Source organism: Oryzias latipes, chromosome 23 (assembly GCF_002234675.1).
Source record: "Oryzias latipes chromosome 23, ASM223467v1".
NCBI lineage: Eukaryota > Metazoa > Chordata > Actinopteri > Beloniformes > Adrianichthyidae > Oryzias > Oryzias latipes.
The window spans coordinates 17,716,387-17,731,252 of NC_019881.2; positions in this window are offsets into that span (position 1 = coordinate 17,716,387).

Genomic DNA, 14,866 nt, shown 5'->3' on the forward strand with positions numbered 1-14,866 from the left:
TTGTCTATAGTATACTTTCTATAATTTTAAAAAAGTAGTCTATTTAAGTGTACTACAAGTATACTTAGTAATGCATTATACTTGAATTTGATATTTTATTATATTATTTTATTATGTACTTTTGTAAGCTTAATATAAAATTTTGTCAGAAGAAGTATTCAGTTGGCATATACCTACATGGCCCTTGGTATACTTATACTCAGGTATACTTAATAAAATAAACTTTAAGTGTACTCCTTTTTGCTAAGAGCTCCCAAAAAAATGTAAATGTGAGGCCATTTATAGCCTTGATCATACATTTGCGTATCCATTGTTTTCAATCACATTTCTCCACATTTGCAGTAAAATCCCAGTTGCAGTACTACTCCACCATATATAAAAGCTGTAGGAAGGTAAGTCTGGGATGTCGCCTTCTTCTGTGTTCAAACGGTTCAATGTGAGATTTAAGTTTAGTCTTTGGCATTTATCTAATATAAGAAAAGAAAAAAACGTTAAGCTCCCTAAATTGTATCCTAACAATTTTATTTAAAATTGAAAGAAAACTGATTAGTTGTTTAGAAACATTTACTTTAAGATAATTTTACCTCACAAAAAACGCGGAAAGGATAGAGTCATCCAGACATTTGAAGGTGTTTCTTCAAGCCAACACTTCTCCATGTAATCTTGTTTTATTGTAGGGTTTTAGTTTTTTTTTTATGAGTCTTTGTTTTGCTAATTTTCTCTTTTATCGAACAATTATCTAAAATTCGCTCCACTGTGTGAGAAGGAATGTTCTGACCTTCTATGCCAAATGTTGATTGACTTTAATTGTGAATTTTGTTTTTTATTTTAATTTCAAAAAGTGAGCTCAGATTTCAGCCATACACACTTTTGTTAAAACCAGATTTTTCAACAAAGGAACCACTGAATTTGCTGATGACAGCAAAAATTGTCTGTGAAAAAAAAAGAAAGGAAATGTTTTCTTTAAATACTCGTGTAATAAAAACTGGATCCAAAATATGCTGGACATTTGGAAATTCTCAGATATTACATGAAAAAAAAGCTTTAGCTGAGTTAAAAGGTGCAACAACGTTCTTGAATTATAGAGAAAACAAACAACAATGAAAGATTTTTAACCACAAATTATGGATTATTTAGACTTTTATGAAGAGTTTGAGGAATAAATCAGTTATGGGACTATCTGCTGTAAGGCATATAAATTTCCAGTTGTCTCAACATAGTGAAAACCTGGCTGTAAATCAGAGTTCGACCAGGAGAAATGAGATGACATTTGAACTTTTTTAAAAGAAAATGTCAGAACAAAATGTTATTTAAACAACAGGTTTCTTTGCAGGAAATTTGTGCAACATTGGTGATAATTAGAGATCTGTGGAAAAAATATCTTAAAAATAAACAGAAGAAAATGACTGATATGACTTACAAATGTAGACAGTATAGTATTGGGTTTTCTTTTATTACTTATTATTTTTTCTGAAGAGAAACTGTACGGGTAATTTTGCACATCCTTTAAAAGGTTAATTTATTTATTATTTACTAATACAGTATAACACCTGTAACACCTCGCTGCAGGTAGGAGCCCTTTCAGAGATCTTTCCTTGTGTCAGCTACTACACTCTACAATGCTTCATATGCACTGGACAATAACTTTTGTTTTCATTGATTTTGTAAGTGTTTTTAGTGTTATCTATTATTTATCTGCTGTTTTTAATGGAGCTTTGACAACTATGTAATTTGCCATTTGTGGCATTATAGTTCGATTCAACTCTATTCTAAAAATCTTCCATAAAACTATGTTTTTACCCATTTACATTGATAATTTGTGGGTTTTATTGAGATTCCAACATTTTTATAAATACATTAATTTGACATTCTTCAGATATTCACAGTTTCTTCTCCTTAGGTTAGAAAATACAATTGTTACTCTTAGAATACCTTTATTTATATGGGTAGCTGTGATCCAGAGGCAGAGTGGCCTACCTCTGATCGGTAGATGACAGGTTCGGTACCCAATTTGTCTGCCCATGTGAGTAAGGGTTTTTGGGCAAGACGCTAAACCCCACATCGCTTCTGGAGGTTACAGGTTGGCACTTTGCAGCAGAGCCGCCATCAGTGTGTAAATGGTTGAATGGGGCTGTGATTGTAAAGCACTTAATCAAGGTAAGAAAGTGCCATATAGTATTTACCTTTAGACTGTCACATATGCTGTTTAAATAACCTATAGTCTTTGGTTGCCATGCAGCAGAACAAACAATTCTAAAAAATGAATTAATGATTTAAATCATCATTTAAAAATCATTTAACAATCATTTAACAATTAAACCTATAAAAATGTAAACTATCTAGCAGCAAAGGCATTATAGATAGTTTCCATTTTGATAATTACAATGAGAAATTGCATTGTAAACTAAACCCCTTATTTAATTATTTCAGCTATGCTCTATCAAAGCTGTCAAGTTTACATGTTAGCATCTTTTTGGTATCCTCCATATGAAAAAACCTGTGTTCAGAAATGTTCTTGCTTAATGAAATATTTTGTTACAGGAAGATTTTAATAAATAGGGTAAGAACAGAGGTAACCATAACAATTGATGCAAAAAATTATATGATGTCATGTAGTATTTTATTAAATCTCAGTGGCATGCAAGAACTCTGAATTTTTTTTTTTGTTGGTTTTAAAATTGGCTGCCCAGGAAAAAAAAATCGTGTTGGGTATCTATAAGGAAAAGAACTGTGCCAGATATGATACCCAAACCAATACCAATTCGTGTTTCTGCTTAATCTCTGAACATCCATCCAGCCATCTATCTTTTACTCTCTCTTTACCCTCTGCAGGGTCACGGAGTTGCTGGAGCCTATCCCAGCTACTTTGGGGGAAAGGTAAGGGAACACCTCGGACTGTCAGTCTACTGCAGGGCTGCATACCCACACGTGCTCCCAGCTAAGGGACAATTTTGTGTCATCAGTCAACCTGTGAAACAAGTTTTTGGACCGTGGGAGGAAGGGGAAGTTCCCAGAGAAACTCACTGATGCATGCGGAGAACATAGAAATAAAATATCTGTCACATAGAAAGGACTCAGGTGGGATTTGAATCAGCACATTATCACTAGTATTCAAGAGTGCAATCCACCAAACCACCATGTTGCACCTATTTCTAAACATCCATCCATCTTCCGCACTCACTGTATCCCTTTTGGGGTTAAATGATGCTTGTGCAAACGCAGCAACTGTTGGGTTTGCATCTTGTGCAAACCCAAACATGTAACATGTAACCCCACATGTAAGACGCCATAGGATAGCCACACAAACGAGTCACACAAACCCCACATGTAAGACGCCATAGGATAGCCACACAAACGAGGCTCTGATTGTCTAATTTCCTCACTTGTAGCCTTTCTAGTACTTACCACTTAAACAGCAATAATGAACCCCCTTGCAAAAGATTTGGGGGTTTGAAGAAAGGAAAAATCTATACAACGTGCGTGCGTCTTACCTACTTCACCTTTACTTACTCTTCTGTTGTGTGAGTGTTGCTATGATCTGTCGGCCACAGCATGCATGTAGAAAAAATGTGCATGAACATTTTCAGTCCACGGGCTCACCGAGTGGTCCATGATCTTAATATTTTGAGCATCCCACCTGGGTGCCCCGTACAAGTTTGCCCATTTTTCCCCTGCGGACAGCCTGTATCCACCAAGTGGTGCCTAAGGCATTAGATGTGTTCTGTCTTCATACAACTTTACATCTAACTGTTTGCCTCATAACATAATTTGCTTAGTATTTTTCCACTTACTGTTACAGTATCAATAAATTTACCTGATGTGGTTGCTAAAATGTGTTTTGTAAATTAGACTTTGAAAATCAGGTACAGCGTTTAGTACCCATTAGGATCATGCTAACATCCTGATGGATGTGGATGACACTTTCCAGAGTAAAGTTTTCCACAAAGGAAGTTCTTTGGCATGATGGGATGCATAAGAAGAGAATGTAAATCTGCAGAGAGATCTAAATGATTTGTTATTTTGTCCCTGTGAGTGACAGGATTATAATGGGAGAGGAAGTCACAGCGTTTCAAACTTCCTATCGTCTTTGATACACGAAGGTCATTTTATTTCTGTGTTGACAGAACTAACTGATATAAAACTTTTTTTTAATCTTTAGAGCTTCAGAAGTGTTTTGTTTTACTGCCAGAGGAAATGTTCAGTTTGGTTAAAGAAAGGTGTCTGAAATGAGTCACTTCAGAAACTTCCTCTTTTCAGTGCCGCCACCAAATAGCTGAATGAGATATGGAGTTTCATTGAGAAAAAAAAGAAGAAAAAAAAGAAGAGCACTGTGGAGCCATTGTGAGAGTAGACTGTGAAGTGAGAGTGGGAACTGTCTAAGGGAATGTCAAGGTTAGCAAGATTAGTTCTGCTTCAAAGGAAAGGGTGTATGTTTGAGAGGATTCATCGAAGAATTGAGATTTCATGTCGGGTTATCCCGTTATCTGTGCATGGAGAGGATGACAAATCCCTGGTGCAAAGATTTTGTCAAGTTGAAAGGTCAGTGTGAACGAGACCAAAGAAACTAGGAATTCTTGCCAGTCAAATCATTGGTACTTGAGGGAAACAGAGGTGTTAGATTGATAAAGCAACCTTGTACTGTTAATGCTGGTTATGCATGTGTCTTATGATAACACATGTCAGCCGCTATCATACGCTGCGGGCTCCACAGAGGTAACAGAGAGTGCCCAAAGCCATGGGAAAACGTGGAGGAGCGTGAAATCACCTTGATCCAAAGATTCCTGCTGCATACCAGTCCACTGAACCCACCAGAGGACAGGGGCCCGCAGACAGGCAGACTGCAACAGATCAAGAGGAAAATACAAAGGGAAGAAAGAAAAGGTGGAGGGTGATAGTTAAAATTTTTAATCCCAGAGTTTGGTTTCAAGCTCAAAATCATCTTTTGCATTTCCTGTGCAAGATTAAGTAAGTCTCTCCATGAGGGAGGCCTTGCTCAGATGTAAACAAAGGATTTACTCTTACATGCCACATTCAGAGCCAAGCTAGATTACAGGTTGCCCATGTGCTCTGAGTCAAGCTGGCTGTTTGGGTTTACTGACAGTAGAGAAGAGGATGCTATGGCTGGAATGCTGTGGTGTGAATAGTGGTGAACACTCCTCCCAGCACTGACTGATAGCTGGTGTTGCTCAGCCCGGAGCTGAGATAAAGCGGCTTCTGTTTGCCACATGTTTGCAGAGTATATGTGCTCTCACATCCAAACGATTACGCCACACTGGAAGTAGGCCAAACACCCTCTTGCGAACACGAAAAGTAAGCGACGTAAATGTTGACTTGGATATCCTTACTCTTTCATGTGCTATTCTAGTCGTGTTATCGGCCACGTGGGTCGTGACTCTATCTGGAGTGTCACACATCAAAGCTGTCTTATCATTGTCACTCTCTGCAGGGCGGAGGAGTGAGAACGCACACTCTTTCTAGGAGAACTCCAGCAAAGCATTTAAACCAGTGGTCTTTTAATTATGATTATGTGGTTTTTAGCCAAAATTAAAAAAACTGTGTCGTTTTCTAGGACATAGTTTCTGCAGAGTGGCAGGAGTTCATTAGAAATGTGCCTAATATTGTGCAAGGCTGTTGCTGCAGAGTAATCCTGTTCTAATTTGCCATTATCCTTTGGTTTACACTCTCTCCCACTAGCTTACAGCCCCTCACAACGCCATCCAAACATTCCCGGTGCAACGAAAATGACAAGCAGTGTCAGAGCTATCCAGCCGTACAGATTTGAGCCAGATGCCAGCTCGGAAGAGGAAAACAAAGACGTACATGGATCTAGTAGTCTGCAAGTGGATGCATCATAATGGAATAGAGTATGGAGCTTGTGGGACCTACATGACAGCTACAAGCTTTTTTAAACTGCATTTTTTCTGCTTCTGATTCACAGGGACTTGAATAAATAAATACTCAGAAATGCCATTTTGAGTTTAATTGTCTTTATATGTCCTCAATCATCCGAAAGATGCTTTAACTCTTGTGCTATCTTATTTTTTTATTTTTTTTTAACTTGTCCTGAGTAAACAGATGAGAGCTGAAGGCCTCTTGTGTTGGACATATTTTACTTTAACTGGGGTTCTGAATTTTTTGACAAACCAGAGGTATGTCTGAATAAACCCCTTTTGTAATCGAGGCCAAACTCTATTCATTTAAATCATATTTAAAGATTTTTGTGTTGGACCAGACGGAAAAGGAAAGGAGGGAAGAAGAGAGAGAGATGTTACAGGGGGGGGTAGAAGGGTGATTATAAGGGGGGGGGGGGGTAAAACCATGAAGCAGCATAAATCAAGTTGCTGGATGTTTATCAATACGGTCAGATTCATGTCAAGTCAAGTCAAGTAACTTTATTTGTCAAGATCTACAATGTTGACACATACATAGAAATTGAAATTGCGTTTTGAGGACAGCTAGGGCAGCTAGTTCAGATGTAATACAAATCTAGAAGGGGCGGGGCCTGTCCACACACACTCAAATGTTATTAACTCACCTGTTGGCTGCAAAAATGTCCACATGTCAACATGTACACAATACTGGCCCAACCAGGAGACCAGCCCCCAGGAGGGCCCAGCGCCGGGCCCCACCTGAGAAGAGTGCCCGCAGCCCCAGACGAGCGCCTCATCACCACCCAAGGGGTCTGGGCATCCTCCCGCCCCACCCCAGGTACGGGTCAGGACCCCCCAAGGAAGACCCGCTCCACGCTCCAGGCAGCCACCCACTCGGCCCACGGTTGGTCCAGGAAGGAGCAAGGCAGGGGCCAGCCGCCCCGGCCCAGGAGGAGGGCACACAGGAGAAGAGGGGGTCCACAAGAGATGTTGTAAACATGGCCCGACCAGGCTCACCCACAGTTGGAAACCCTTGTGCTATCTTAGATGACCCCACCCTTACATTGACGTGTTCTCCCTACCATGACAAAGGTGGATAAAGGTGGAAAGATTTCATGTAATCCATGGACACCAGTGAAGATCACAAATCATCGAAGAAAAAAGGTTCAGCGCACTGTCTAGTTGGTCTAGATGACCCAACTCCCAATGTTAAAGTGCCTAGAATAGCACAAGGGTTAAGAACACCAAAAACACAATTTCAATAGGGGTGGGTCTGTAAACCTTGCTGTGGGTTTTTTCTTAATATTTATCTATTATTTTACTCTTTATATTCTGGTTTTCTGGATGCGTAAATCTTGTTTCCTCAATCCCCAAGAAACTCTCACCATCAATCCATCAGATGTGATTAGAAATGCTGGAGTTAATTTGCTCTTAACTATGCGGCCAGAAAATTAGAAAACAAATGGAGCGTCATTAAATCAGCACAGGAAGAGGAGGGTGTTTCCCCCACTGTGTCTTTGGAATGTTTTGGCCAAACTGAAAGCCAACATTCAGACTCAAATGCCAACATTTGAGAAGACAATGACGAGACAGATAGCGACATCCGGACCTGGTTTGGGACGTGAGCACAAGGGGGTTTCTATTCAACACTTTGTGCCTCAGTCGCTGCTGACCCCCCCCCCCCCTCCATTATATCTATATACAAGCCTGACGTCCGGCAGCTTGCATCCCTCACTCCGAGCAGAGCCTCTGAAAACATTACCCCATTCTCCAGCATGAACTTAGAAGAAACAGCAGACAGAAAAGGGGAAGGGGAAGAGGGCACTTTCTAACAAAAGAGGGTCTATAAGGTGCCAGAACAAGAGACTCATACTTGTGCTTCGTACAGAATACTTTAAGGGGGCTGTCATAATTTCATGCTCTGTGGAAGAAAGCTAGATATAAGCACCACTATCGGTTTCATATGGAATCTATTAGTTACACTGCGTAACATAATACTTGTCCCTATTTTCAGCAATGATTTCAAAAATTGTAGTTTTTGTATGATTTTTCAAATGCAGTACAGTCACCCCAGTTTTGCTAAAAGAGGACGCAGATAATAATAATGTAGCAAGTGATGGAGGACAGTTGCCAGGTATGACTTACTGTAAAACCAAAAGTAACCCTATTAACAGAAAAGTCAAGATCAACTGATTAAAGATTAAAGTCAAGATTTGATGAGTACATAGTTACATAAAGATTAATTGAGTACATACATAAAGTCAGAATATACAAATAAAATGCAACACACACAAAGTTGAAAAGACACAATGATGTTCTGGAAATGTAATTGCTAAAGGACAATTTTACACAATTTGGGGTCCCTTACTACACAGAATTTCTCTACCAAATAGAAAGTGCTGAAGGCAGTTCACTCGAAGGTCAGACTATCAATGTCCAGAAAATCACAAGCTCTTTATTAGACATTTCAGTTATTGCTTTGTATGTTAAGTGATAGATGAAACACAGACCAAACAAGCATGCATGACTGAGACCAGGCGTGAGTAAACTATGGCACAGGGGTCATATGCGACCTGTTAAACTTTCAATGAGGCCCACCAAACTGGGATAAATTATTGTGATATTCCTTATTATTGTTTTATTTCCCTGTAATTCTTGTGCACTACAAATACTGACCTTTCAAGGGCAGAATGTTTTTCTGCCTACATATGATGTTGGAAGACTTGTCATTTTTCTGACGTTCATGTGTGTTTTTCGGAGTCTAAAAGTGATTTTTCTGATCGTTCCAAATACAACACAAATGCAGCATTTCTCTAAATTTGCATGTTTCCCAGAGGGACATCCAGCCATCGGTGCAATTGGCAATTTAAGGAGAACAAAGGCCAGACCTTTTGAAATGAAAACCCCCAAATGTTCTGTTCGAAAAGATGTATACAAATTTTTAATCAAAATTTTCATGTTTTGATCCAGATTTGGTTCTATTTCTTTTTCTTATATAGTGGATAACCAAAACACTCAATGCATTTGCTTCTGGTCTGGCTCTTTTTAGAACCCTTTGTGGCCCATGAGTCAAGTGTTTGCCCACCCCTGGCTTAAACTTACTAAAATGAGAAAGCATCGTCTCTGCTAATAAGAATGGTTTCCAGAGATCCCTTTTAGATAAACATCTTATACTATCTATTAGGCACGGTGGTGGAGTGTTAATAATTGGGGCTTCTTTTTTTGCAGCTACAAACCTTTTAAACTCTGCACTAAACAGACCATGACTTTCCTTTAATATTTTTAAGATATTTCCAAAGACTTATTTTTGACCATTTTTAGATCAAGCAACACGAGAATCATAGTAAAAAGCAGAAATTATGATAGAAAATTTGATGCACAACATTTTTTATTTCATTTTACCAAGAAATGGCAAAATAAAACACTACTGAGGTTACTCTGTTTTGAATTTTTAACACTGAATTTAATGTTCAAGGGTTAATCCAAACAGCTTTAGCAATAATAAATAATAATAAATGTGATAGCAGTGGAGCAGCACATTGGAATCAGAATGGTTAGGTGAGAAATGCTGTTAGTTTACATTTATTCTAGTTAAAAACCTTAATTTATATTTCCATTATTTTTTTAACTTAGGTTGTTAATTTAAAAACATTTTTTTTTCTAGAAATCCTTAAGGAGCATGTTTTTATGTGCAAGGTGGACAAATGGCAAGATTGAATGAATGTTAAAGCTGCATGTAAAAAAGTTTGGATATTAAGTGGATGAGGTCAGATCCTCCAAAGTTCAAAGTCAAACATCTAAAAAGCTTAACTTGGATATCTGGAAAGGAGGAGATTTGCGTATTTCCTGTGTCCTTGCAGGAAAAAAGCAGAGCAAGTATGCAAAGTGATGTCAGTGTTCAGCCTATAAGAGAGCAGCCGGCATCTGCAAAAGAGAGACTGATGTTCTTACATGTGCATACATTCAGAGTCCTGTTGCATAACTCTGCTGAGGGAGCCGCTTGTTCTCTTCCAAGAGTTGACTCTGAAGTTCCCCAAATTTCCAACCCATTTGCCTCACAACAAGCAGATGTCTCAGGGCAGTGCAGAAGACAAAGGGGAGGACTGAGCCAAAAGGCAGCGGCTGCCTGTCACAAGTGAGCAAGTGTGTGTGGTCAGAGATTAGGGAAGGAAGGACACACACACACAAAAATTCCAGTTTAGGAGTTCCGGTGGCAGCTGTAGCTCTGCAGAGTGCAAAGGATGCTGGACAACTGGAGTGATCACACTGGGTGTGTCCTGGCATTGGCCAGCTTCCTCTGTGCAATCTTAAATTCGAAGAGTGACAATTCATCAGAGACAGGATGTCCAATAGGAAGATAGATCCCAGCGGTTGATAGAGAGCCTTGCAGCTGGCCACTGAGTGACCTTGGATCAAACAAAGTTTAGTTTTTCTTTGTATTGCCCTCTTTCAAAAGCTCCCTGTGCCCACTGAAAAATTAGGCATTAAAGGGTCGCAGAAGGCTGAGCAGTTTCCAGTGAGTTAATTTTAAGAACATGGGCCTCACAGCTCCACAAATAACATTGCCTTCTTCGTCCATTCACTTCCCTTCAACACAGCAACTTTTCCACTCTCACAAACTTAGATTTCCCTCCTGAGAAAGAGGAGGAAATGGAGAGGCCTCACAATGTGGAGGAAAGCCCTTTGAAAGTGGTTCGGGCATGGTGATATGTTCCTTATAAACAGGGAGCAGGGAGTGATTCAGGGGCAGACTGCTGTGGTCTGGACTGTCTGGGGGCTGCCTGGTGTTTTCCTGTGTGTGATGCATGCTAACTCCGGGCCCCCTTGACTTTGACAGTGGCATAAAGAGGCCTCTGTAAGGCTGCCTCAGATCCAGTCTTTATTCACCTCATTGACCTTATTGCTCAGTTTATACAGGAGAGAAACTTTTAGATTTCTATGTCCTTTAAAGACCCACTCCAGTCATCTTTTGATCTATTTTAAATGCGCTCCCAGTGGTCTTCTAAGGGGCATAGTTTCTGCAGAGCGGCAGTTCATCAGAAATTCACCTCTGAGTTGCGTGCAGAGTAAGGCTGCACTGATATGCTATAATCCCGTAATCCTGTCCTAATTTTCCCGTTATCCTTTTGTTTACACTCTCTCCCGCGTTAGTTTACAGCCTCTCACAACTCCAACCCAACCAGTGGAACAAAAATGGCGAACAATATTTGAGCAATCCAGCCGTACAGTTTTGAGCCAGATTTACCTCAGACGAGGAAAACAAAGACGTACATGGATCTATTTGTCTGCACATGGATGCAGGGAAGCAGGGAGCTTGTGGTCTGCCGATTGTAGCTTCTACGTCGCTGTTACAAGTTTTTCCACACATCCTTTTTTGTCTGCTCCTAACTCCCAACAATTTGAATAAAGAAATACTTAGAAATGCAATTTTGAGCTAAATATTCTTTATGCATTTCCCACAAAAAAACTACTTCACATGTTGAAAACACAATTTTCATTAAAGTGGGTCTTTAATACCTTTTTGCATTATAAGTGAAGTAGTTGGAGGGCACCAAAACAAATGGGAAGTTTAATAGTTGAAGTGGTTGGGAAACATTGTTTCTGCCATGTATTTCCTTCTGCAGAGATTTGTCTTACAACTCAATGTCCCACCTAGATGAAAATCGTGTTTTTGGTGTTTTTAACATGTTGTTGTGCCATTTTTCTGATGATGGACATATATAAACAAAAGTAAGCTTTAAATTGCAGTGTTTTTTATCTAAAATGTTTCAAATCATGAGCAGGTGAAAAAATGCAGTTTGAAAAAGATTGTATTTGTGACATAGAAAATATGCTGGCCAGGGAAGGAAAGGGGGCGGGGCAGAGGTGAATTTTGATTGAAATGCCACACTGCAAAATGCATGTCGTAGAAAACAACACAGGTTGTTTTCATGTGAGCTAAAAACAGCTTGATTATTGTTAGAAGACCGCTGGGAACTCTTGTATGATAGATCAAAAGATGATGGAGGTGAGACTATAAAGGTTGACTGGGCCAAGAAGAGACATTCATCCAGTTATGCACGGAAGACAAAGGAAAGAGTGTGTGCAATGCAGAAAGCAAAGCTTGTTTAGCCCAAACGATTTCAAAAGGACTGCTTCAATTGCAACCACAGAACAATTGTTTGGGCCTTTCTCGACGCCGGCATTCAGCTCACCACAGCTGTTTGCATAGCAAATACAACAAATAAACTCTGTTAAAATCCGACATTTCCGCTTCCACATTGTGTAATCTGGCATTCCAGAGGAATCAAGAATGAAAGAAAGAAGACAAACATTGGCATACCATGCCTATCTGCAGGAAGTGCTGTGACATGAATTAGCATGGTGATGGTGTGGTCAGGGGTGGATGACAGCATTTTTGTCTTGTGGTCCCCTGATGGCCAGCTGAGCTTTGATCATAGAGTGGGTGGTGGGTCCGGTGGTGGGTCCAGTGGAGGTCCAGCGGAGCTCAGAGCCAACCTATTTGATTGCATCCAGACCATTATCAAGGGTTTGCATCCATCTGGGTGTTCCTGTTTGTTATCATGCCAGGCCATTTAACATGACTACATAATTCAAACAAACCTGATCACCCACACAACTTTCATGGAATTTAACAATTTTTCAAAATCCAGAAAACTGGAACAAGTATTTTGCTTTTTTAGCTTTTGAACCAGAAGGTCCAGCTTTTATGTTCCTGTTTGTAGATCTGCAGTGAAGTATCAAGTAGTGACAAGTTTGCTTCCTTCGTTTTGCATTAAAGTTTTACTCCAATCATCTTTTGGTCTATTTTTAAAGGGTTCCCAGTGGTCTTTTAATTATAATTATGCTGTTCTTAGCCAAATTTGAAAAAACCTGTGTCGTTTTCGAGGAAAACTTTCTGCAGAGGGGCAGTATTTATTAGAAATTTACCTTTTGAGTTGTAGGCGGGCCATTGATGCGGACCAACCCCGCCCCCCTTCCCCTCCCCTTTGCTGAAAGCTTGGAGCAGGGAGCTTGTGGCCCGCCATTCATATCCCTTGTTGTCACAAATAAGGTCTTTTTCAATGATGCACAACATGATTCTAAAAAAATGAAATACTCAGAAATGTCTATTTAAGTTTGATTTTTTTATGCTAAAAACACCAAAAACACAATTTTCATCAGAGTGGGTCTTAAAGCTCAATGGCAGAATATTTTTGCTTAGTTGACCACCCATGCTCGGAGCCTTTTAACAAAAATCAGTTGAGCTGGTGATGAAATAGCAAAAACAATCCAATACAGTTGACCCGGTTGACCCCAGCAGTTAGTGTTGCTACAAAAGGGCTGAAACATGCACTAACACATTAAAGTTGAAGCAACAATGATAACTTCATACGGGAGATCAAGATGGTGGTAATGGAAGCGTTCTGATGTTTTATGCACTTTGAGTTAAGATCAAAACTTGCATGCATGGTAAACTGTTTTTTTTTTGTTTTTTTTTAGAGTTTGTGTTATAAAAAAGACCCACTCAAATAAAAATTATCTTGTTGGTGTTTAAACTTTTTCCTGTGATATTTTTCTAATGATGGAGTGCATATATTAGGAAAATTAAGCTAAAAACTGAATTTCTGAGTATTTTTGTACTCAAATTGTTGTGAATGAGGAGCAAACAATAAAATGCTTTTATGTTTTGATGCATCAAGATCCGCGCATGCCTTGGGTTACGTTGAGGGTGTGAAGGGCTGTAAGCTAGCGGGAGAGAGTGTAAACAGATGGATGTTGGGAAATAGGGGTGGGCTTACTCTGTGCCAACAGTCCCGCCCACAACTCAGAGGTGAATTTCGAAAGAACTCCTATTGCTCTGCAGATGTCTTAGAAAATGACAAGTTTTTTTTTATTTGACTAAAAACGACTTAATTGCAGTTAAAAGACCACAGATAACGATTTTAGATCAAACGATTAGTTTTAGCAGCAGAAATACAAACTTGTTTGAACCCCCTGGAGATCTACTGCCATTTGAGCTCGAGACAACTACCCATAAATGTTCAACCTTTTTTCTCACTGGGCCAAAAAAAAAAACATTCACCTACAAACATCTGGCTCTTGTCTTCAAAGAAAAAAAAGGGAAAGGAACTCAGTCCAGACTCAAATAGCTCTGCAGTCATCTGACGTAATCACAGCTTCAGCTTTGATTAGCTGTGAGAGAAACATATTTTACAAAGCGGGCAGCTGGAATGAACCCTCTCTCCAATTTGGGTTCAAATCGTGCACATGTGGAGCCATTGAAAGAAAAGGGAGTAACATCTAAAAAAGTTTTTAGAAAAATAGTCCGTTTTTAAAGTGGGGACAGTTTGATCTCCCTTCAATTGTGGCAAAAAAACATTTTTGACGCAAAGTGAAAGTTACTAGGTCTTACTGCAGTGGTTGAAAAACGTTCTGATATGGAAATGTAACAAAATGGCCAGAGCAACAAAAACAGTGAGCAAAATTGGAGCCTTCCAGCCGAGGTAAACAAAGAAGTGCGTGGATCTAGTTGTCTACAACAAATGCATCAGAATGGAATACAGGGTGATGCAATCTTTTTTCAATTGACATTTGACAATTGACATTTTTTTTCATCTGCTCCTGGTTAACGATTTAAATAAAGAATAAAAAAATAAGAAAAATTTAAGCTTGATGTTCTTTATGTCTTGTCCATCATCAGAAAAATATTTAAAAAACACAATCTTTATCATAGTAGACATTTAAACTAAATAAAACGGAAGACAAAGTGATGCCCTAGATCAGGGGTCTACAACCTGAGGCTCTGTAGCCACATGTGGCTCCTTTATCCCTCCATTGTGGCTCTTTGGCCTTGAAAAAAATCTGCTGCAGCAGAATCTTATTTGACGCAGGGTGGCTTTTATTTTGAAAGGAATTTGGATGTGCTTCTGTCAAAAGTAAAATATGTTATTTGTAGAAAAACATAACCTTGTTATATTGTAATTATTGCAAATATTTAAAAGCAACATTTTATA